The 24125-nt window shown below is 45.6% G+C and overlaps 1 protein-coding gene and 1 pseudogene across 1 annotated transcript in view; one reads left to right on the forward strand and one right to left on the reverse strand.

The window, feature by feature from the left end:
* Positions 1 to 1193: 1193 nt before the first annotated feature.
* The window catches only part of CERS4 (ceramide synthase 4), a 49158-nt gene continuing 26226 nt past the window's right edge, over positions 1194 to 24125 (forward strand). The window contains exon 1 of the mRNA XM_066635617.1: positions 1194 to 1280. The gene's annotated coding sequence lies outside the window, so the exon portion shown is untranslated. The remainder of the gene's footprint in view (positions 1281 to 24125) is intronic.
* LOC136659753 (5S ribosomal RNA) lies at positions 21902 to 22018 on the reverse strand (annotated as a pseudogene).

Below are 24125 nucleotides of genomic sequence, written 5' to 3' on the forward strand. Positions count from 1 at the left end.
AAAATAAAATATTGAAATGAATGGGGACCCAGCTGAAATGGGCTCATGACCCACCTATGGGTCCTGACCCACAGTTTGAGAAACACTGCTCTAGACTAACTCAGTCGTTGGCATCCTTCAGTCTTGGAAGACTATGGTGTCACGCTCTGAATGGTGGTTCTGGAACAGAGTGTCCTCTCCAGTGCGCGAAGCCTGGGTAAAGCAGGTATGGAGGATAGGCTGTTACCCGTGCAGCAAATCCCCCCTCTCCAAGTCGCTGAAATGGTCCAATGGAAAGGCAGAGGCCAATACGGTTGGTTCCAGCGGCGTCGCAGGAGTTGCCAGAACGTGACTGTGTTCAGCTATGAACTGCCTCGGGGACTCCGGCTCCGGATTTTACCTCGAGGTTGACTCCTGAAGCCTTTTCCATAACTGGATGTAGCCACAAGGCAGTGGAGGTTTGGGATCAGAGTTTTCCTTCTCTTAGATGAGCTGCCTTCCCAGGCTGACGAGTCCCATCTACCCGGTGGCTGTTTAGTCGCCTCTTAGGACAAGTACAGCCAAACTGAGGGCCTATTCTTATCCCCAGCCCCCAGGGGTAAGACTAACTCAGAGGCACTGTGATCATTTCACACATGGCAGGGCTCAAATTTTGGCAGTGAGTGAGACTAGGGGCCCAATTCTATCCAGTTTTCCAGTGCTGATGCAGCTGTGCCAATGGGGCATGCGCTGCATCTTGTGGTGGGGCAGCAGTCACAGAGGGCCCCTTAAGGTATGGGAACATTAATTCCCTTAGCTTGGGGCTACATTGTGGCTGCACCAGTGCTGGAAAACTGGATAGGATTGGGCCCTGGATTCTGTGTCTGATCCGAAATTGCACCCCAGACCCGTGAGCTATTATCTAGGGAGGCTGGGAAAACACTCTGGATATGCTCAGAGGCACTGTGTGTGATTTATTCTCATTTCCCAGACCTGCTGCGGCCAATGATGAATTCCGGACCTGAGTCTCTGCAGATCTGTTCGGAGCGATAGGACAGGCACTCTGCACGTGCTCAGAAACACTCTCTCCGCCAGCATCCCCCCACCGGGGCTGAGCGCGCCGGCGTCTCTGAGCAGTCCAGGCGCTGCTCCTCCCTCTTCGCGTGGGAGGGAGAAGGACGCGAGCCTCTGCCCGCCTCTGCAGCTCCTCCCTTGCCAGCAGGGGCTGCCCCGCCTGCCTCCTCCGCGGCCGCGGCGCAGCCGAGTCCGAAGCGAGACAGGAGAGGAAGGAAGGAAGCCCCCGCTGGCAGAAACAGCCGCAGGTCGGAATCCGGGATGGGAGCGGTCCGGAAGGGGCCCCCCTGGGTGCAGTGGGGTCTGGATCCAGGCAGGCGCTGCCAAGAGGTGCCAGTGCCAAGGGCTCGCTGTGGGCATCTCTGGGTCCCGGGCACCGCCACGCGCCAGGGCGGAATCCAGTACCTTGGCGAGGATGGCACAGCTGGACAGTGCCAGGGCTTTGGGGTTGCTGGCATAGCTGGAAGAGTTGGTTTGGTGGCATACCGTGGGCGAGGGGTGTGGGGCATCAACTGGGAAAGTGGCAGGAGATGGGAATGAAGGCGGGTGTTCCTGGAGGGCATCAGCCAGTGTTGCCGCAGGGGGGGGGAGCAGAGCTGCTTACTTTTTTGGAAGGTTTTGTTTTGGGCTGAGGCTGGGCACAGATTTGGTGTGGCCCAGAAATGAGTCAGGGCACTGAAGGAATGGGCATCAGGCGAGGCTGGAGGGAGGAGCTGGGAAAACCCTCACCCCCCAGAACTTGTGGAGCTGAGATGGGGGCTTTTCTTGGTGGCAGGGACAAATGGTACAAGAGGGAGGGAAATGGTGGCACAGTGTTGGGGTGAATTGGGCTTGGAAGGGGTATACACCCACTGGGTCAGTTGGAGGTGGGTCCTGGAGGTCAAAGGCCCCGCAGCCAGTTGAGATGGGCGCAGCAGATGAAGGGGCTGCCTAGAAACCAGCAGGCTTGTGGTCCAGCTTTGTGGCAAGCCAGGCTGTCTGCAGTGGGTGCACATTGGCAGTGCCAGGTCATGGAACTTTGGGGGTGGAGAGTGGGGTAGCTTGCCAAAACTTGTCTGCCCTGTTTTTGGCTTGTAGACGTGTTGGCACTGTCTGGTTGGCAAGCAAGTCTTTTTAGCTTTCCTCAGGGCAGCATTCAGTGGTTGAGCTGGGGGGGGGGAATTGAAGAGCTGGTACCCAGCCATAGGACAAAGCTATGGGGGGGAGGAAAGAGGTGCCCCCTGTGAGGAGGCTGGAGAAGCTCTTGTAATTGGACATGGTACACAAACATGAGAGGCTAGACAGTCTGGAAATTGGCACCCACTTCTCATCAGGAATGGAGCATTGGCAAACTGGATGATGGGGGGGTGCCCAGCAGGGCTAGCCCAGTACTCTCTCTTTTGTGGCTGGGGTTGCAAAGGTGGGAGGGGTGGAAGTGGCAGGCCGTATGTACCTCTCCCACACAGTTGCCTTTCACTCTGATTGATGACCTTTCCTTGTGCCTTCCCTTGAATTAAATCCTCTAGCTCTGTTTCAGGAGAGCTTGGCCTGGACTCAGATAATCCACCTAGTAGCCGGTTCTTAAAAGTCTGCTGTTGCAATCTGCTTTTATGCAGTGGTGGTGTACATGTATCTTCTCCTGCCGCCCCTTCATAGCAAGTCTCTGAGATAGGATAGGCTGAGAGAAGTGGCTGGCCCAAACTCACCCAGCAACAGGGTGATCAGATACAATGGAGGACAGAGTACCTATGCCTTTAACCATTGTATAGAAGAGGGAATTTTGGCAGGTGCAGCTCAACACAGTTTAAAAAGCTGCACCTGCCAAAATTCCCTTTTCTATACACTGGTTTAAAGGTAGAGGCACTCTGTCCTCCATTGTAGCTGGTTACCCTGCTAGTGTTGTGGCTGAGTGGAGATTTGAACCCAAGGTACCCCGATCATCGCCCAACACTGTGACTGCTACTCCACCCTGTCTTAAAAGCAGGCTTCTGCCCTAGGCAACTGAAAATGTTAATTTTGACATAAGGAGGAGATAGAAGGGGGCGACCACAAACAAGAGAAGACCACAGGGGCTTGGAGGAGTGAGAGTGAGCAATGTGTGTGCACCAATGTATTTTTCATATAATTTAATATGTTATTTAATGGTGAATCAAGGAGGGGCTAAACTAATGGTTTTGTAGAAAAATTAAGAAGGAATGAAAAGAAATTTGGCACCTTATTTGGGTCAGTGGTTCCTTCCTGCTTGTGGTCTGGCTTGCTTACTTTAAGCAATTTGGTGTGATCTGTGATCTGTCTGACTGCATATGGTCAACTTTCAGCTGCTGGAAACTGCTTCAAGTGCCAGGGAGTGCGGAAACGTTACCATTTATTTATTTGATTTCCTCTGTAAACTGCTTTGTGAACTTTTTTTGTTGAAAGGTGGTAAAGAAATATTCATCCTCATCATCATATTTGTTATAATAATAAAGGTTGGGGTACCTTTTGAGCATGTACAGACTACCTTTCATTACCGAAGCGCAGCCTGCGTGGGAGGAATGGATTCTGGGGCAGGGTTTCTAGGTCAGGACATGTTGACTTATCCAGCACTTTTGAGCCCTGGTACTTTTTAACTTTTGATCTGGGTTGAGGGGGAACACACACAGATGAGTAGAATGACAGTAATTAATAGTCATATCCTTTGGTGTGTTCCCTGTTGCATCATCTCCATAACCCTTGTGACAACCCTGTGAAAGAAGCCAGTGGTATCTCCATATGGTAGATAAAGGTCTGAGGCTGAGAGATCACTGACTTACAATCACAGTGAGTTCATGGCAGAAACAAATTCGGAACTAGAAACTTCCTACTCATGTCCTCCCTTGGGGAGGACACTTTCACCGCTTAGGGCTGATAATGGTTACTGCTTTAGGGAGGTGTTCAAGATAGTTGGCCTTGATAGTCATTTATATTACACAAGCCTCATCTTCAGTTGTAGGCTTTCACAACTAGAGTGAGAAGGTGGAGCCTGATTAGGCAAGGAAGGCAGGTGTTGGCTCATTTCATTGCCTCTAGGAATTGAGAGATAGATATCCACTCCCATCTTAATTTTGTGCACGCCCAAGTAGACTGTTTTGTAGATTATCCAGTTATGATCATAGTCTCTCATGAATTAAATTAACAAGCCTGTGCAAATTATTTGCTTTAGAGTCAGATACCTGCTTAGCAGATGATCATCTGGGCTAGTTACTATCTCTCAGCCCAACATTTCTGATATGGTGGTTGTGAAGCTAGATTAGGGGTAAGACAAATCTTGTATTTTGCCCCAAGCTCTTCGCGTTACACAGCAATGCAATTACAACAGCATCTCTTCATCATCCTATCGCCTCTTACCTTAATTCAGTGTTGTCATAAAATGTAGGACTAAGCTGTGCTTGGGAATTAAGTAGGCGTTGTGGTGTATTTGTGCCTATACCGTATGCACACCAAAGCACATGGTCTGTAACATGATGGCCTTGACTGGACAAAGGTTGCTCCCACATTACTCATTTAGTCTGTAATTGCCATCTTTTTTTGCTGACTTCTTACAGAGAATCCAGACAACCTTGTAGAGTTTATTACATTCCAACACATTCTGTGGCTGCGTGTGCACTGGAGCCCTCTAGCATTGCTAAGAGAGTGACTTGTCCAGAAATGACTGGAAACAAAGTTGAAATAGTGGTCCACGTGGCACTTGATATAGCGCTTGTATTATGAGGCAGCGCATATGCCCATGGCCAAGATCCATCTGTAATATTTACGTGGAAGCGTTAAATCCCCTGCAACTTTAGTTAGTAGCCTCCTCTTTGCAGCTTCTGCTTTCTTGGGGCATCTTATTTTTTAAAACGATGTGCTGACATACACATTTTTAAAATCAACTCCACAGTGCTGCCAGGGTGCTGAGACAGGAGTGCTCTCAAGGAGCACCTCTTTCTCACTTCTGTTGAACCACCTCATCTGACCTTCCCAGCCTCACATCGCCACCATTGCGGCACCTATTGGGGGTTTCAGGGGTCAGCAAGGAGAGCCTCCAGGGCCAACATGGCCTGTGTCTGTAAAAGCAGCTGCAGCAATTGGTAAGGGGGTTTCCTGCCTAAGGCAGGGGGTTGGGCTAGATGACCTATGAGGCCCCTTCCAACTCTATGATAAGTATAGCTTTTCACAGTGTACTACTAAAGGCACTAGATCAGGGGATGGTGAAAGCAATGTCTGAGATGGTAGAATAGGAAGTTTGTTTGTTGGCAACCTTCAGTCTCGAAAGGCTATGGTATCGCGCTCTGAATAGGAAGTACCGTTTCAAAATTTAGGTGACAGATCACTTTCTTGAATGCTTAAAAAGAAAAACACAACCTGTAAGTAGAAAATTGGCATTGCATAGAGCAGTGTTTCTCAGACTGCGGGTTGGGACCCACGGGTCGCGAGCCCATTTCAGGTGGGTGCCCATTCATTCAATATTTTATTTTTAATATATTAGATAGATAGATAGATAGATAGATAGATAGATAGATGAGACCTTTATTGGCATACATAACAAACACAAACACAACCACACAACAAAGCGAACAACAATAGTGAGTATAAGCCTAAGATATATAAGGATACATAGCATCTAAATAAATCAGGTATAGTTGTCCCATGTAGAATATACTGGCCTAACATATAGAATATACTGGATAGCCTCTCATGGGTCTACTTGCCACCATCAGCTGCAGATAGACTACCTTCCTCTCGGTTATAGGACTGAAAACATCATTCGTTCATTATGTCTTGTTGCAGCCATCAAGAATTTTGAAACCGTTTTCAACTCTGAGGGTGAGCAATCATTTAATAGCTTGATTTTTACTATATCTGGAAGACCCACCCTATTAACCAGGATGTGCATTAGATAGGTGCAGCGGGCACTCTTATGCCGAGGACAGTAGAAAAATATATATGGAAGAGATTCAACCAACCCCATGTTACAAGGGCAAAGACGGTCTTGATAGTGAATCTTACTATATCTCCTAGCTGTCACCCTTGAGGGAATAATGTTGAACTTTGCCAGGGTTATGGCATGGACTTTAACTGGGGTCTGTCAGTGAAAAAAGATAAATTGCCATTTTCCCAAACTGGTATGGAATAGAATGATATAAGGGTGAGCAAACCTTTGTTGCCTATTCACTATGATTTTGAAATTCAATATCCAACAGTCTGCTCCGATAGGCCTCAGAATACGAGCATATATTGAGATGATCCAGTGAGTTCCCTATTGTCTCAATTTTCTTCCTTATATACCATGAAGAAAGATCAAGCTCGCCGAGCATCAAATATAGCATCCTGCCTGGAGGTGAATTGTAATGAATGTGCAACCAGTAGCAGATAGACAAAAGCCAAGCTCTGGTTAACTTTTGCCCTGTTTCCAAACATGTGGTGGCATAAGGGGCACACCTAGGTAACCCCAGAATTGCCCTAAGAAATTTTGCCTGGACTAGCTCCAGCTCATGGTTTGCTGCTGTGATCCAAATTGGAATGCCATATAGTAATCGCACAACTGACTTGGCATTAAAGATCTTAACTGCCGCGGGGATGAAGCAATTACCCTTCCTGCGGAAAAACCTAAGGATAGCTTGGGAGGTAGCAGGGGCTAAGTTAACTGCCAATTTACGATGAGTGCACGAAGATAAATTGTGTTGGAAGTGTACCCCTAGATATTTAAAGCTCTTGACCTGTTCAATTTTATCACCGTTTATATTCCAGGTGAGTTCCAGGATTTAGAGAACACTAATATCTTAGTGTTCTGAGTATTAACTCCAATTTATTTTTGGAAAGATAGACAGAACTTCTTTTTAATAGTCTTTTGAGGCCAATTCATGTTTGAGAAATCAACACAGCATCGTCCGCATATAATAAAATGGGAATATTGGTTGAGCCTAGCTTGGGACAGTGCCCATCAGCTTGAAAAAGGAAGGAGGCCATATCACTTTTTTAAAAAAGAGTAAAAAGGAAAGGTGCCAAAATGCACCCCTGCTTCACACCCTTTTCAACCGAGATTCTGGATGTCAACTTCCCGGATGGTGTACATTTAACCTGACAAGTTGTCCCCATGTGGAGTTTTTTTAATAAGGGCTGGGAACCTGCAATTTAGCTCAAGACTAGCTAATTTCTCCCATAGCAAGGCACCGTCTACAGAGTCAAATACTCCTTTTAGATCTAAAAATGCCGTATACAGTTTTTGGTTATTGCTCTTGGTATACTTTTCAATAAGGTGGGCTAAGACTATACAGTGATCTAGGGTCAAGAATCCCTTGCGAAAGCCAACCTGTTCAGGGCCCGGTAACCCTTGGGCAGGCATCCCAGCTGATAATTTTACCATAAGATGTCTTGCATAAATCTTCCCCAGAACTGTGAGCAAACTGGTAATTGGATGGATCATGGTGATCTCCTCTTTTATAAATGGGGACCGCCATCGCATTGGTCCATGCTTCCGGCATCATGCCGGTTCGATCTATCATTGGGAAGAAGGATGACAACATGGAGGCCCACCATTCAGGTTCAATTTTCAGAGCTTCAGGAAGTATCAGATCTAGGCCCAGTGGCTTTCCGGACCTTGAATGGAGAATAAGATCCTTCACTTCTCCGGAGTGACTGGCGGCCAAAATGGCATTTCTTGTAAGGTTCAGTTGGGAGAAGTGACGTTACCAACCCCCACCTGCTGAAATAAAGAAGTGTAATATAAACACCAGGTTTGAGCGGAAAGTACCATTGGAGCGGGATTGAGTTTCCAGAGGAACCCTGTCACAATGGACCAAAACCGTTTGGAGTTTTTATGGTTAACTGCTGTTTTTAACTTTTCCCATTGCACAAGAGCATATCTCTATTTTCTTGAATCAGCTGTGTTAGTTAGACTTGATGCTCCTATGGTATGTGACTGCATTTGGGGAAATGTTTCAGATTTGTAACATTTTAACAGGCTACTCTGTATATGCTTTTAACAACGATAGTAAATGGGACTTACTCCTGGGTAAGTGTGGGTGAGATTGCAGCCTAGGATTGCTAAAAAAAAATTTGCTTGATGATGTCACTTCCTGTCATGACATCACTTCTGATGGGTCCTGACAGATTCTCATTCTAAAAGGTCGGTCCTGGTGCTAAACGTTTGAGAACCACTCAATGCCATAGAGGATTCTGAGCCAGAACCTTTCTTCTTAATGTGCTAGCTTTCTGTTTGCAGATATTTTTTTCTGGGGAGGGGGGACATTAAGAAAATGGCATCACACCTCTCATCTGGACAACAGTCCCTTTTGTCACTTAAGGACTCTGCTACTTCATTCCCACCTCTTTCCGTTGCAATGCTTGGAGCTTCAGGTCCAAATGTCAGAGCAGCTCTGGAGATAAAGGTGACAAACAAGTAGGGCTAAAGTGTCTCGGGTTGGGGTTTTGCATGAGGGTTTTGCAGCTGCTTCCTCCCAGAACAGAGCTTTGCCTCTCAAGGGTTGATTGGGCCTTCATTGCTTAGTCTTTTTCCTCCTGCTGCTGTAGAGATTCTGAATCAGCACCTGGGCCGAAGCCAGAAATGTACCATCTTTTAGAGCAGAAGGAGATGTGCTTCTACATGCTGCCTGTTTCCTTTTCAGGGTATGTCATTCCTTCTTTGTCACCCAACAGAGGGTTTTGTCATTCCACCACAGGCCTTCCAAAGCACAGCAGTGAATTTCTTGCACTGTACTGGTAAACACCGATGCCCTCTTCACTGTGCCAAATGGAATGAGGCATCATAAATGCTTCCTGCTCTGTTGGTGGTAGATGTTCAAGTTTCAACCTGGGCTGTTGACCAGAGAGTGCCTCAAACTGTGGCTGGAGTACTTTTGCCTTTCTTTCATGGATGAAAGGTACCACTGCCTGGTTCTCCCAAGTGTTGGGTTATTACTGATTACATTTCAATCCTATCCTTCCTCCAGGGAGTTCAGGGCAATGTACAAGGTTCTCCTCCCATCCAGACAAGAAAGACACAAGTAAACTGAGTTAGTTAATAAACTAACACACTTATTTATAGCATCAGCTTTTTTGGACAAGGGTTCCTATCCAATTTTTCCAGTGCTGGTGCAGCCATGCTAATGGGGTGTGCACTTCATCATTTGACAGGCAGGCGGTCACAGAGGCCTCCTCAGAGTAAGGAAACGTTTGTTCCCTTACCTCAGGGCTGCATTGCAACTGCACCAGTGCTGAAAAGTTGGGTGGGATTGGGCCCTAAGTGGCCACAGCACAGTACATAAGAACAGCCCCACTGGATCAGGCCATAGGCCCATCTAGTCCAGCTTCCTGTATCTCACAGCAGCCCCACCAAATGCCCTAGGGAGCACACTTGATAACAAGAGATCTGCATCCTGGTGCCCTCCCTTGCATCTGACATAGCCCATTTCTAAAATCAGGAGGTTGCGCATACACATCATGGCTTGTAACCCATAATGGATTTTTCCTCCAAGAAACTTGTCCAATCCCCTTTTAAAGGCATCCAGGCCAGATGCTGTCACCACATCCTGCAGCAAGGAGTTCCACAGACCAACCACATGCTGAGTAAAGTAAAATTTTCTTTTGTCTGTCCTAACCCTCCCAACACTCAATTTTAGTGGATGTCCCCTGGTTCTGGTGTTATGTGAGGATGTAGAGAGCATCTCTCTATCCACTTTATCCTTCCCATGCATAATTTTGTATGTCTCAATCATGTCCCCCCACAGGCGTCTCTTCTAGGCTGAAGAGGCCCAAACGCCGTAGCCTTTCCTCATAAGGAAGGTGCCCCAGCCCAGCAATCATCTTAGTTGCCCTCTTTTGCACCTTTTCCATTTCCACTATATCCTTTTTGAGATGCAGCGACCAGAACTGAACACAATACTCCAGGTGTGGCCTTACCATCGATTTGTACAATGGCATTATAATATTAGCTGTTTTGTTCTCAAGCATAGAATTGGCCTTCTTTACTGCCGCCGCACATTGGGTCGACACTTTCATCGTCTTGTCCACCACCACTCCAAGATCTCTCTCCTGATCTGTCACAGACAGCTCAGAACCCATTAGCCTATATGTTAAGTTTTGATTTTTTGCCCCAATGTGCATGACTTTACACTTACTTACATTGAAACACGTCTGCCATTTTGCTGCCCATTCTGCCAGTTTGGAGAGATCCTTCTGGAGCGCCTCACAATCACTGCTGGTCTTCACCACTCAGAAAAGTTTGGTGTCATCTGCAAACTTAGCCACCTCACTGCTCTGTCTCCAGGTCATTTATGAAGAGGTTGAAAAGCACCGGTCCCAGGACAGATCCTTGGGGCACACCGCTTTTCGCTTCTCTCCACTTTGAAAATTGCCCATTGACACCCTCTCTCTGTTTCCTGGTCTTCAGCCAGTTCTCAGTTCAGGAGAGGACCTGCCCTCTAATTCCCTGACTGTGGAGTTTTTTCAGTAGCCTTTGGTGAGGGACCATGTCGAACGCCTTCTGAAAGTCCAGATATATAATGTCCACGGGTTCTCCCCCATCCACATGCCTGTTGACCTTTTCGAAGAATTCTAAAAGGTTTGTGAGGCAAGACTTACCCTTACAGAAGCCATGCTGATTCTCCCTCAGCAAGGTTTGTTCGTCTATGTGTTGAGTAAATTAGAGTGCCTCTGCGCATATGCACAATGCTTGCATTTTATTTTTCATTAAGGGGACACAAGCCAATAATAAGAGCACCTCTGAACATATGTGGCCATAGACAACTCTTTTACATTTGTAAGATTGGGGAACGTAACCTTCTAGCAAGAGGACCTGAGCCTCATCATCTTTCATTGTAGGAATCAGAAAATAATAAGGAATCAGAAAAGAAATGAAGAGGCTTCCTTGAGATAAAAGGACACTTTGGCCAATCAACTTGCTCAGGAAACAAGAACTTTGACTAATCTAATATTTAAGCAATAGCAAAGATTTACATAAGGATCCATGGATGCAAACTGGCAAGGAAAACCCTGAACAAATTTCAACAGAAGGGAGGTGGCAGGAAACAAGTTATTTGCAGCACAGTCCTAGGCATGTCTACTCAGAAGTAAATTCTGTTGTAAGTTCATTGGGGCTTACTCCCGTTATGTATAGAACTGCAGCCTTAGCTCCTTATTTAGAATGTTGTATGGCTGTTAGCCCTGGGAAGGGCTGGGAAACAGAGCTGCGACATTGAATTCTTTGCTACTTCCAGCTTTGCAAATGTAAGTTTTGTTGATCTACAAGGTAACATAGGATTTTGCTGTTTGTTTCTAAGCCAACAGGATGGAACCCCCAAATACTGGTCTTATTCCTAGTTTAATAAGAAGATTCCTATCAGAATCAAAGTATTTTGATATCAAAGAATCATGATTGTATTTTTGCCCAGGTGTTCTTGGGAAACCCACCTGCAAGGCAAGAAGGCAACAGTTTGTCCCACCAGTTTGAAGGCAACGTATTCATAGGCATGGGGACCATGAGAGGGGGGTAAAGGGGGTAATTTGTACCTGGACCCAGGAGCTAAAGAAGGGGACCACAGAAATTTTTTGGGATCTTACATTTTCCAATTTCACCCAGATTCGCTTCCCACATGGGATTCTGGGGGCGCTACTGCTGCAAGCCATAGGCACCTAGCTGAGGAATGAGTCCATGACGCTCCTTAACACCATTGGTTCCCAAACTTTTTTGACTGGCATCTCCCTTACCTGCTGGGCCATTGGCCACGGCTCCCCATTAGGGCTGCAATCCTTTATATAGGGCAGTCCGTTTTTCAAGAGGATTCTGTGGCTCCCTGGGGAGCCATGACTCACAGTTTGGGAACCACTGCTTAACACAGTATCAAAACTGGGAGGGAACTGGCCTGCTACAGTCACTCCTTGACTTGTGGATCCACCAACCATGAAGGAGTGTTTACTAGTTGCTCAGGGACACAGCTGTGGGACTGCAGGCACTGCAGAAGTAGGTTTTGGTACAAACAGAACTCTTTTCATTCTGGTGTGAACCTAAATGCTATGATGCTTATTTTCTGCAATGATTGTCTGTATTTAAAGGATTTTAGATAATCTTAGAAGCGTGTTTGGTTTTCCTTATTACTGTATCTAGCAGCTGACAACATGCAGGCAGGAAGACCTGAACTCCACAATGGGAAGCCCAATAGACCTGGGCTCCAAAGACTTTTCTGGTGACACCACCCTCCTCCTGCCCTGTTTTGCTTCCTCCTCACTCCTGGTCTGCTCACTGTCTCATCACCCTCCCCTGCTCTGTTTCACGCCTCCCTACCCCTTTGGGAAAGGAGCCTGAAAGAAAATGTGTACCCCTTGATAAAGTTCCTGACTGCCTTTGAACATGTAATTTCTATGCAGCCAACTAATAGCAATTGATAGGCCATGAATATGACTCTGCTCCTTTAAAAACCATCCAGAGTTCCCTATTTTAATTATGTGCTGTGAAAAGGTGATGGAGGCTTGCTAGAGTAGAATATTAGCAAAGCTTGTGAAAAGTGATTGGGAAAAGGGAAAGTGGAGGCCTGTTGCATGCAAATAGGCTCCAAGACTTCCTGCTAATAACAGTCGCCTTTGACATGTCCTGTTCAACAACTCACAACTGATGGTTGTTGCTAGATGTCCCTTCCCCACCCCAAGTGAAGGGATTAGGTTCCAATGTTGTGTTTGGCAAATGTCAGACTTCCCTCTTGGCAGCAGTGCTGACCTGAAGCTAAGGGTCACTTGCATTTGACTCTTTCTCCATGCTGGAGTTTAAGATCACTCTTCTATCTAGCTTGTCTATCTAAGGCTGCAATCCTAACCACTCTTTCCTGAGAGTAAGCCCCATTGAACAAAATAGGACTTACTTCTGAGTAGACCTGGTTAGGCTTGTGCCCTAAATTTGATTTATATTGCAAAAGGTAGATCAAAATAAAATAGGAAAGGGGGGGGGAAGTATGCCCCAAACAAAATAGCAAACAGTAACACAGGCCTGCCAAAACAAAATACCTTTCTAGTTGCCAAGGATGTTTGAATGAATTTAGGATATTTTTGGGGTGCTGAATCAAAAAATGGCATCAATTTTGCCCAATTGGCTCTAGTTTTTTTTTTGGGGGGGGGGGTACAGCATTGCCACCTTATTTGCTGAGTCAAGCAACTTCCTTGTGAGGGATGTGAACCTGGATCTTCCAGGCCCAAGTCCAACTCCCAAACCACTACGCCATCTTGACTCTCATGGAGTCAAAGAATTATAGCATTGGAAGGGACGAAATGGGTCATCTAGTTCAACCCCTAGAGCAGGGGTGCCCAAACCTGGGCCCAGGGGCCACTTGCGGCCCTCAGGGACTCCCAATCTGGCCCGCGGGGAGCCCCCAGTCTCCAATGAGCCTCTGGCCCTCCAGAGATTTGCTGGAGCCCATGCTGGCCCGATGCAACTGCTATCAGCGTGAGGGTGACTGTTCGACCTCTCCTCTGAGCTGTTCGACAAGGGCTGCTTGCTGTTTGACATCTGTGATGCAGTAGCAGCAGCGAAGGAAATGCATGCCTTGCTTTGCGCAAGGTCTTTTATAGGCCTTGAGCTGTTGCAGGACCTTCATTCAATCATATAAGTTCCATCTCTAATATATTCATTTATGTAAATCTATTCAAATTTTATTTCCGGCCCCTGCTACAGTGTCAGAGAGATGATGTGGCCCTCCTGCCAAAAAGTTTGGACTGCTCTGCCCTAGAGCATCCTCCTAGAGCATCTCCAACAGCTGCTTGTCAAGCCTCTGCTTGAAGTTTTCCAGTGATATGTATATATATAAAATACATATTCAGTGATATGTGTAAGAACTCCAGTGATATGTATATACCTACATATGCCCCAGATATTGAAAGAACTTGAGGATGTGGTTTGGAGCCACTGTTGGTAGATCCTGGTGAGGTGCCTAAGGATTAGATATGAGCAAATGTCTCTGCCTGGGAAACTACAGATTAGCCAATGATGTTAATACCCATAAAGATCCTGGAACAGATTAAATGGAATGTCTTTGAGAACATGGAAAATAATGAGCTGGAGCCAGTACAGATTTGACAAGGACAACTCCTTTGGAAGCCGCTAGTCTGGTTCACAGTGGAGATGCTGTAGATACGACTGATTTCAACAGAGCATTTGTCAGAGTTTTCCATTATATCCTGGTGAGTAAAACGTGGGATAGATGGTACTACTGTTAGGGTTCAAAGCTGTGGGATAGATGATACTACTGTTAGGGTTCAAAGCTGTGGGATAGATGATACTACTGTTAGGGTTCAAAGCTGTTGGAACAACTGCTCACAATGAGTGGGATGAAGCAGCTCCATGTCATCTTGGCGAGAGATATCAAGGAGGGTGCACAGAGCTCTCTCTTGGGTCCTGTGCTGTTCAATATTTTCATAAATGACTTGGAAGACGGGGTAGAAGGAATGCTTATCAAATCTGCAGGTGATATTGACAGAGCTTGGAGGTAGGAAATGGCTAACATCTCAGAAGGCTGAATCAGGGTTCAAAATGATCTTGATAAACTCTCATTGGGTCCATACCAATAAGATGAAGCTCAGCAGAGACAACTGTGATGTCCTGAAAGTGGGTTAACATTTAAAAGCAAAAGTATGGGGTGGGGAAAACCTGACTTGGCAGCAGGTGTAAAAAAGAAGTAGGTTATCTTGGGCTTCGATCTTATACACACCTTTTTCTGGGAAGCTTCACTCAGTGGTTCTTTTGAGTAGACATGCATAAGGTTGTGCTGTTAGTGCACCACAAACTGAACATGAGCCAGCAGTGTGATGCAACTGCAAAAAAAGCAAACACATTGCTGAGCTCAAGGCCAGACATTTTATCAGGGGATACAAAGCTTCTTTTGAGTTCCTTTTGGAATGCAGAGTTTCTTTTGGGTCCCTTTTCCACTGGATCATAATCTAATACAATCATTGGATCCTAATTTCTACAAACTATGATATGCAAGTCCAACCTTGTTGTACACAGATTTTTTATACATGAATTTGACTCAACGCGAATGGCCACTGCAAATGAGAAGGAATGTACTGATGCCTTGAGAAGGGGAAAAATGCATCCCTTTAAAATCACAGTTTAAAAAAACTGCTTTTCTTACTGTTGCAGAGAGACAGTCATGCAAGTGATTACAGGTATAACCTAATTATCCAAGGAATTTTCACCCATGGAAAGATCCATGGGGTTTTCTATCTCAACGGAATGAGAAAGGCCCTTTAAATTAAAGGAAAAAAGTTGTTTACCAATAGACTCATTAATGCAAGAGAGGGCAGCTGGCTGATAATCCATCATTCTCTCTCCAGGCACTTAGAACAGCCCCAAGCAATCCCACCCTTCCCCTGAACACCTGAAAGAAAGAGAATCACTTTGTTCTGGGTGAAGGGAGGGGTCCTGGTCTTGGAGTGAAGCCTTTCTAAGCTCCTGGAGAGAGACTGATTGATGGATTGTCTTCTTAATTATCTTACATCACAAAGGTCACCAAGGCTGTTTTTAAGTCAGCCAGCAAAGGGATATTGTTTTTTAAATGGATTTGTTTTCATGCGATTTTTGCCATCCACATGAGTTCTGGGAATGGAACCCTCTCGAATACCAAGACTCAACCTGTATAGAAGTATGTAGGCTTATACAAAATGTGAATGCTAGTCTTCACACAATGTATGCAAACGTGTGCTGAGATCTCAGGAAATTTCCAGCTTCCCTCCTTTGGCTCCCAGGCCCCTTTTTTTGAGCAGGACTAGAAGCAATGGATTGAAACTACAAGGAAATCGATTTAGGCTACACAGGAGGAAGAACCCAACTGTAAGAGCTGCCCTGCACTGACAGTCTGCCCCGTGCAGTAGTGGACTCTCCCTCTTTGGAGGTATACCACCAGAGACTGGCTGGCCATCTACTTAGCTACATAGGGATGCTATAGTGCTGTGAAGGGGGTTGGACTAAATGACTTCCAGAGTATTTTCAAACCTGTGATTCAATGATAATACAATTTCACATATTTTAAATGGGAGAAACCAGAACACAGGGACAGATAGTCTCATGGTGCTTAACATCCCCAAGGCTGCAAATATAGATAATCCCTGTAAATATTTATTTTGTACTGCCCTATTGTCATACATTTGAATGACGTATGTTATTTTAGACATTACTATAGTGTACAAAATTTTATTTTTCTTGCTCCCCTGGCAATAGGCATTTGCTGTTAAGCCATTTAAAAACAACCTCAAAATGATCTTTCTCGGCTACCCTGGCTAGCATTTCCATAGAGATCGTTTTATTGAAAGGCAGAATAGTAATAATAGGATCACAGTGGGATCTTCCAAAATCCCACAGGTTGTTCAGAGAGCCACTAAGCAGCCTTCCAATGATGTTTTAATTGTCTTGCATGTTGTAGCAATCTCCAGGGTATAGCTAAGAACCACCGTGTTCCCTTCTAGGAAATCTGTTGCTTTTCCCTGCTCTAAGATCATGTCAAAGCCAAAGATACAGTAATGACCTGACTTCGTATGTGGGGTAGATTGACTGCCACCAGAAATGCAGGTTAAGAATTACTTACCCTTCACCTCATTAGGGGTTTGTTTGCCAACTGAGTGCAGGAGCCACCTGGAAACATTTTTTGCGAGGCCCCACATTCACAGCCAAGGTAGGTAGAATCTTAGAAATAGATAAAATTTAAAAACAAAATGTGTAGATTACCTTTCAGAAGTAAATTGTTACAAAACCACTTTAGTGACAGTGAAATGATTTAGTAAAAGTATTAATGTTATTTTCTTTCTATTTTTACCCTAGCCAGGGGGCATTTAGGCACGAGGCAGAATTGGCCCTGCTGATAGCCCTCGTGCTGAGTTGCCTGAGGAGGGAAAAGGACGGGAAGTGTCTTGTCTGACCTCTCTGCTTCACTTCTCTACCTCTTTCATCCAAACATCCCCATATAATATCATACCCACTCAAGTCTTCTCTGGGCAGCATGCAAGCCTAAGCAAGACTTAGATGGGAGATGAAGCCAATTGCTGTATGGGTCAGAGCACTATTCTACGAGTTGACTTCATGCAAATGAAAGGAAAATGTTTAATAGGGATTAAGATGGAACAAGGAAGAATACAATCAAATTCTACACTTGGAATCAAAAGGCAAAGTTCAAAATGAAGTAAAAACAGAGTCTAAGTAAGGGTTCTATGACTTTCAGCATCCTCCTGGCACAAGAGGGACAGGGCTTCCTAGGAGTTAATTCTTTCCTAGCTGGAAAGAATCATGGCTGGGCTGGCATCTTGCTCTGGCTCACCCAGCCCAGCGAGGCAGCTTTTTTGTCCCCTTTTCAGGAGCCTAGCTCGTCCAAGCTCCAATATACTGCTTTAAAATTAACTGATATTTAGATTTCCCATTCCCAAGTCAGGTGAGCGACTGGACCAATGACCATGTGCAGGCTAGGGTTTGGTCAAGGCTGTTGTTCTCTGCTGATACCAGGCAAACCATGGGATTTCAATTACCTTCTGAAAAAGGAAGGCTGTGTGTGATATGTGACCTTAGAGCTCTGATCAGAATGGAGAGTGTGGCAAGCTGCTTCCCAGGTTAGCCTCACTGCACACAGAGGGCTGCCTTTTAGGGAAAACAGATACATTTTCTCAGGAGAGGAGTGTTAATGAGACTGGTCCAAAATGTGTATAAAATCAGCATGTGCCACTCAGGGTGCAAGCCAGCCGTTCACTTGGGCTGACGCAAGTCTCTTACGCAGACCCAAGAGGGTTGCAAATGTGCCATAAGCACACTTCAAGCAGCTCCGCTCTCCTCAGACTTGTGCCACCTGAGGATGTGTCGCAAGTCCGAGGAGACCCATTTTTCACGTGGAATTTGGTATCTGTTCGGGCTGTGTTTCTGAAACTGTGGGTCGGGACCCACTAGGTGGGTTGCGAGCCAATTTCAGGTAGGTTCCCTTTCGTTTCAATGTTTTTTTAAATATATTAGACTTGATGCTCCTATGGTATGTGACTGCATTTGGGGAAATGTTTCAGATCTGTAACATTTTAACAGGCTACTCTGTATATGCTTTTAACAATGATAGTAAATGGAACTTACTCCTGGGTAAGTGTGGGTAAGACTGCAGCCTAGGATTGTTAAAAATGTTCCTGCTTGATGATGTCACTTCCAGTCATGACATCACTTCCGATGGGTCCTGACAGATTCTCATTCTAAAAAGTGGGTCCCGGTGCTAAATGTGTGAGAACCACTGTGTTAGGGGTCTAGGAACGAAACCCTCACAGATAAGGAGGCACCATCTGTGATGTACTAGAGCATTCGGCTTCCTGGAACTGAATGAGTTTTGTTTTGTTTTGTTTTAAACCAAGCTTCTAGTTCTTTTGGTCTGTAAAGGTATGCTTGCAAGTATGTGGGTGAATCTCATCACTTACTATTATCATTGGCAACAGGCAGAGGCCTACATCTTGTCATCCAATCTCCCCCCCCCCCCAACATCCTTTGGTGCCTTGGTGCAGCTCCTCCACAGCACCATCCCTGAAGCGGGATATGAACACCCCATAGTCCATACAGAGGAACTGTCAAAAGCCATGGAGAACCCAAATCAACTGTTGCCCATGTGTAGTTATTCTTCAGCTTTTTTGCCTCGCTTTTGGTTCCCTGTGGTAACCCATGTCCCTCATCTTGTCAGAAATGTGGAAACACTGCTCTGTATTTCTGTAACTTTTGGCAAGGGCTGCCTAAACTGCATCCTCCTGCTAACCCTCTATAAAGACTCTCAACGCCATTTTGGGCCATAAGTGGCTCCTTCAATAGCAAGAAAGTACAGTTGGCCCTCATTATCTGTGGATTCAGCACCCGCGGATTTGACTCAGTGTGGGTGCCGACTGTATCTGAAGGGCCTTAAGGACCTCCCTAATGAAACTGGAAGTGGCTTCTGGTTGCATCCAAGAGGCCTTTTGAGGCCCAGGGAGGCCAGAAGGTCCCCTAGATGCAACTAGAAGCCACTTCCCATTGCATATGGGAGGTCCTTGAGACCCTCCCCACAGATTTGATTATCTGTTGAAATCAGTATCTGTGGAAGGTCCAGGAACAGATCCCCCTTGGATACTGAGGGCCCGCTGTACCTTGCTGCTGAGGAGTGCCTTCAGCCATGGGAATATTGTTTCCCTCCATCTTGAGCAAAATCAGTGTTCTCAGATCAGTGGCAAAGACCAAAGTTCTCAGATACACAATTCAAACTAGGTTTGCTTTTGCAGTTTTCTCTCCTGCTTGCCGCAAGTGAGGGGGTGAATACAGCTGTCTTTTAAAGTCGAAACCAGCAAGAATAGAAGCTGTGGCAACGAAGGGTCCCTAGGAGGACGTCTAGGGTGCCATTTTGCCTACCAAACTCATACGTATCAAGATCCATGTGAGTTTACAAACATATGGTCACAAAATGCACATGGAAGACTGCAGATTTGCAGAATAATAGGGGGTTGAATGGGAAAGTGACGCTTGGATGTTCTGTGGCAAGAAACTCACATGAGTGTTGCTTCCTAGTGTGCACTTATTCTGTGGAAAATGGTCATTGCCTTGTGGGTTTCTGCACATTTGATCTGGGTGTACAAAGCTAAGCAGAGCTTTGAGTGCCAATAAGGCCAGAGTTAAATTCTGAAGCCGAGGAGTTTATTGGGCACCTGGCAGCCACGCATGGCATGAAATTTACCATACGTAAAAGATAAAAGCATAGACCACGGAGGGACACCGGACAAAGTTTTATTTCTCCTGTTCTGTTCTTCTGTAGTTTTATACATTTGCTCTGCATTCCACACTTTCTGATTTCCAGTTTAACTGAAAGCTTTCTAAAATTAATTCCGGAATTGGAGTGTGTGTGGTTTAGCTTAGTTACTTTTAGTTTATTTTCTTCCTCCCCTCCTTCCTCCCTTCCCCGTATTATCAATGCACATTGATAAAACTCTACAAAAAGCAATGGAATTAGGTCAAGATAAACAGAACAACCCAAAGCTGTGGCAGATTCATGTGCACACCGTTCTGTACGGAATTTGGTAGTGAAAAAAGACAGCAATTGAGAGTTATTGACGTCTTGATTCCTCTTTATAAACCAGGCTCAGAAGTCCCAAATACTGAGAGAAATAAAAATGAGAAGTAATTTGGAAAGTAATTTGGATACCAATATCTGTGGATAATAGAATCTCTCAGATGCAACCAGTAGCACCTTCCAGTTGCATCCAGGGGTGCAGTGGGGCCCTCCTGATATGGATTGGGACCACTTTGAGTCAGATCCATGAATCTAGAACCCACAGATAAGGAAGTCCCACTGTAGTTCTTAAGACAGCTATGTAATAATATATTATAATAATATACAGTATTTATATACCGCCTTTCTTGGTCTTTATTCAAGACTTTATTCAAGGCGGTTTACATAGGCAGGCTTATTAAATCCACGCAGGGATTTTTACAAATTGAAAGAAGGTTCTTTCTTTCAAGAACCATTACATTCAAGGTGTTACACTCCGATCTGGTTTAACATTCTGGCCTCCATCCTCCCACGCTCCGAGCAGATGGAACAGCTCAGCTGCAGCTTGCCAGCTGCTTCAAGGTCGCACGGTGCCGGTGGCCTCGAACTGGCAACCTTGTGGATGTTAATCTTCAGGCAAATGGAGGCTCTACCCTCTAGACCAGACCTCCTGCCCAATTATCCCTGATAGTAGTTGAGGAGCTGAGAGAAAGTAGCTGCCTAAGGCTACCTAGTGAGCAGTTCATGGCAAAGGAGATATTTGAACCAAGGAAACCACAATTCCTTGCTTAATCTCTTAGCCGCTATGCTACACCAGCTCTGAAATCTTACGTGAAAGATGGCTTCTGTCCCAACTGCATTGTGAAGGAATAGTGCTCTACCACCTTACTTGAAGCTTCCTTCATCCTGGAAATGTTGTACGTCCTTTCTGGATGAGATTAAGAGCCAGCTATTCTTGTGAGGACTCTGCTCAGAGCTCTTAAACCTCTTTCTCAACCGTTGTACTCAATTTGCATGGAAGGCCTCTGATCCTCAAATTATGGTTGACTAAGTGGATTGTCTGGCAAAAATAGATCTGGGAGCGGGGAGATGTCATTATGCTTTTTACCAGGCAGCAGGTAGTGACATATTGGGGTAGGCATAGACCCTTTTACCATAGAAGCGTGACAGTATTTTTAAATTGGAAAGTCCTAACAGCTGAGTATCTACTTTGTCATTTACAGTAGTATTAGGAATGTGTGTCCCCTTGTTTGTAATGCTTTGTGTACGTGTGTGGTGGTGGGGTTATTCCAATGCAGAGAATAAATCCCCTAAAAATTTGACTGAAAGTCCACGAAATGCAGCTCTGAAATGCTAATGCTCTGCTATCTTTCCTCTGAATCATATGCATAAAGGATTCTCATTTTCATACTGGCACCTATCACGGAGAGTTGCCACACAGTAGGATTTTGTTAAGAACACTCTGCTTAAGTTCCAGAATGACTTGCTAGAGGTTGTAAGTGGTGCAGCTGCAACAAGTGTAAAGTTCAGAGGCTATTTCCTGCAGTCTCTGAATCATGTTAGTAATGTGCTCTCCATGTCTTAATGTCAAAGTAAAGGTACTCTGCACATGCTTTTTCTCTTATTGCATTTTTCTAGGACCTCTGCTCAATTTCTACAGGATTCTCGCATAAGCTCCTCTCTTTGATTCAGTCCAGGGGTAGACAAACATTTTGGCAAGAGGGCCCCATCATCTCTCTGTCACTGTGTTGGGGGGCCAGGGGAAAAAGGAATTAATTTACATTTCATATCTGAATAAATTTACATAAGTGAATATATTGGAAATACATTAGAAATGAATGAATGAATGAATGAATTTTGGTTGGCAACCTTCAGTCTCGAAAGACTATGGTATAAGCCTACAGCACCCAGTATTCCCAGGCGGTCTCCCATCCAAGTACTAACCAGGTCTGACCCTGCTTAGCTTCCGAGATCAGACGAGATCAGGCATGTGCAGGGTAACAGTTGAATGAATTTTACTGAGCTTATTTATAATACATATGAGAACTAAAGTACAGGCATGTAGAACCACATGAGAACTATGAACTATTTGCCACATACCTCTTGCACAGTGAAAACGTACAGACCAAACCAGAAACACATGGAGACATAAGTTGTTCAGAAGCCCTCCCCCCCCCACATTGCCCAGAGAAAAGCAGAAAACACATGGAGACTATAAAAGGCCTTGCTCTAACTCAGCCTGCAAGCACACATCTTGCGGTCACGACCAGCAGTCACAGGCCAGCACAGGTTCCAACAGTCTCGGACTGGGGGCTCCCTGTGGGCTAGATTTGGCACGCCCACAGGCTGATTTTGCCCACCCCTAATTTAGTCTGATAGCAAGCAATCGCAGAGCAATAATGGTGCACATGTTCAGAGGCAGTAATTCTTTGCAATTATTTTTCATGTTTCAAACCTCAAAGTCCCGTGTGTGTGTGTGTGTGTGTGTGTGTGTGGAGGGGGGGTTAATTGCACTCAAAATGTTTCACTTTGCCCAGTGGCATCTCTTGTTGTGTTGCCAGTTTTCAGCATAGCATAACTTTGCCCCATGTGGCTGATGAAGCAAGATACAAGATGGGGGAATGACACAGATATTTCTGGTTAACTGTCATAGTGTTGGAGAAGTAAAATGGCTCACTTCAGGAACTTGGAGTTGCCAACCCCAAGCAAGGTATCTTGAGATAACACCGTGGATAGATAATTCCTCTCTTACTGTTTAGCTGTGTTATCCCTTTGAGGGCAATCCTGTGCTCAGTTTCAAAACAATTGAAAGACGTTCCCGTAATTCGTTACCATAATGCTGGTGTCGCCACATTAGAAACAGCAAACTCCTCTCTAAAGTGAGGCTCACTTTATAGCACTAGCACAGGGGTGCCCAAACCCCGGCCGTGGGGCCACTTGCAGCCCTCGAGGCCTCTCAATGCGGCCCTCAGGGAGCCGCCAGTCTCCAATGAGCCTCTGGCCCTCCAGAGATTTGTTGGAGCCCACACTGGCCCGACATAACTGCTTTCAGTGTGAGGGCAATTGTTTGACCTCTCATGTGAGCTGTGGGATGAGGGCTCCCTCCACTGCTTGTTGTTTCACGTCTGTGATGCAGTAACAGCAGCAAAGGAAAGGCCAGCCTTGCTTTGTGCAAGGCCTTTTATAGGCCTTGAGCCATTGCAAGAACTTCATTCATTCATATGTTCATCTTTAATATATTCATTTATGTAAAGTTATGCAAATTTATTCAAATTTTAAATGTAAATTAATTCATTCCCCCCCCCCCCCGGCCCCCGACACAGTCTCAGAGAGACGATGTGGCCCTCCTGCCAAAAACTGCACTAGCACATCAAGGAGAAAAACTCTAGGCTTAGTCCTCAGTCAGGTGGGCTGGTTTATTTCATGGAAGTCATTTCTTCCCGTTTGCAGCCTGAAGTAGTAGGTGGTGTTAAGAATGTGACCAGAAATAAGCACTTTGATCTTGCGTAGAAATTCATTAGCTGCAAATGACAAAAATGTGCAGATCTTGATCGTATTTTCCAGATAAGGGGATGCCCAATTATCCCATGGGCGTCAGTGCCACTCCAGCCTCAGTGTTGTAGCTCAACAACTGAGAGTGGTCTGCAAAGTGGCATCTCAGCAGAAGTGGTGCTGCCAAAAGGGTGGCCTGTGTGATAATTAGGCTCACCCAGCACCTTGGTAGTATCTCCCTCTCTCGGTCTGCCCCTTCCCCCCTCCCCATTCCTTGTCTTCTGAGGCCTTATTCTGCCTGTCCTTTCCAGAGCCTTGGTAGAAGTGGCGCTGCTGAAAGGGCGGCACTGGGAGACCCCCCATTATCACATCAGCTGGATGACGAGCTTCCGTGGGTTGTGTCTGGCCCATGGACCTTGTGTTTGACACCCCTGGTACAGCAGATGGGGAGGAGTGTGGTTATTATGTCTTGTGGTTGCTCCTGGGAACACAGGAAAACTTCTACCTATGGGATGGGGTCCCTCATGTGTTTATATAACATGTAAGTGATGTCTGATGAATCACTGTGACGCCTGCCTCCCTGGGAGGTCTGAGGCTAGAGTGTTTTGTCAATACAAAAGATGCCAC

This window comes from Tiliqua scincoides, chromosome 8, assembly GCF_035046505.1.
Source record: "Tiliqua scincoides isolate rTilSci1 chromosome 8, rTilSci1.hap2, whole genome shotgun sequence".
Lineage (NCBI taxonomy): Eukaryota > Metazoa > Chordata > Lepidosauria > Squamata > Scincidae > Tiliqua > Tiliqua scincoides.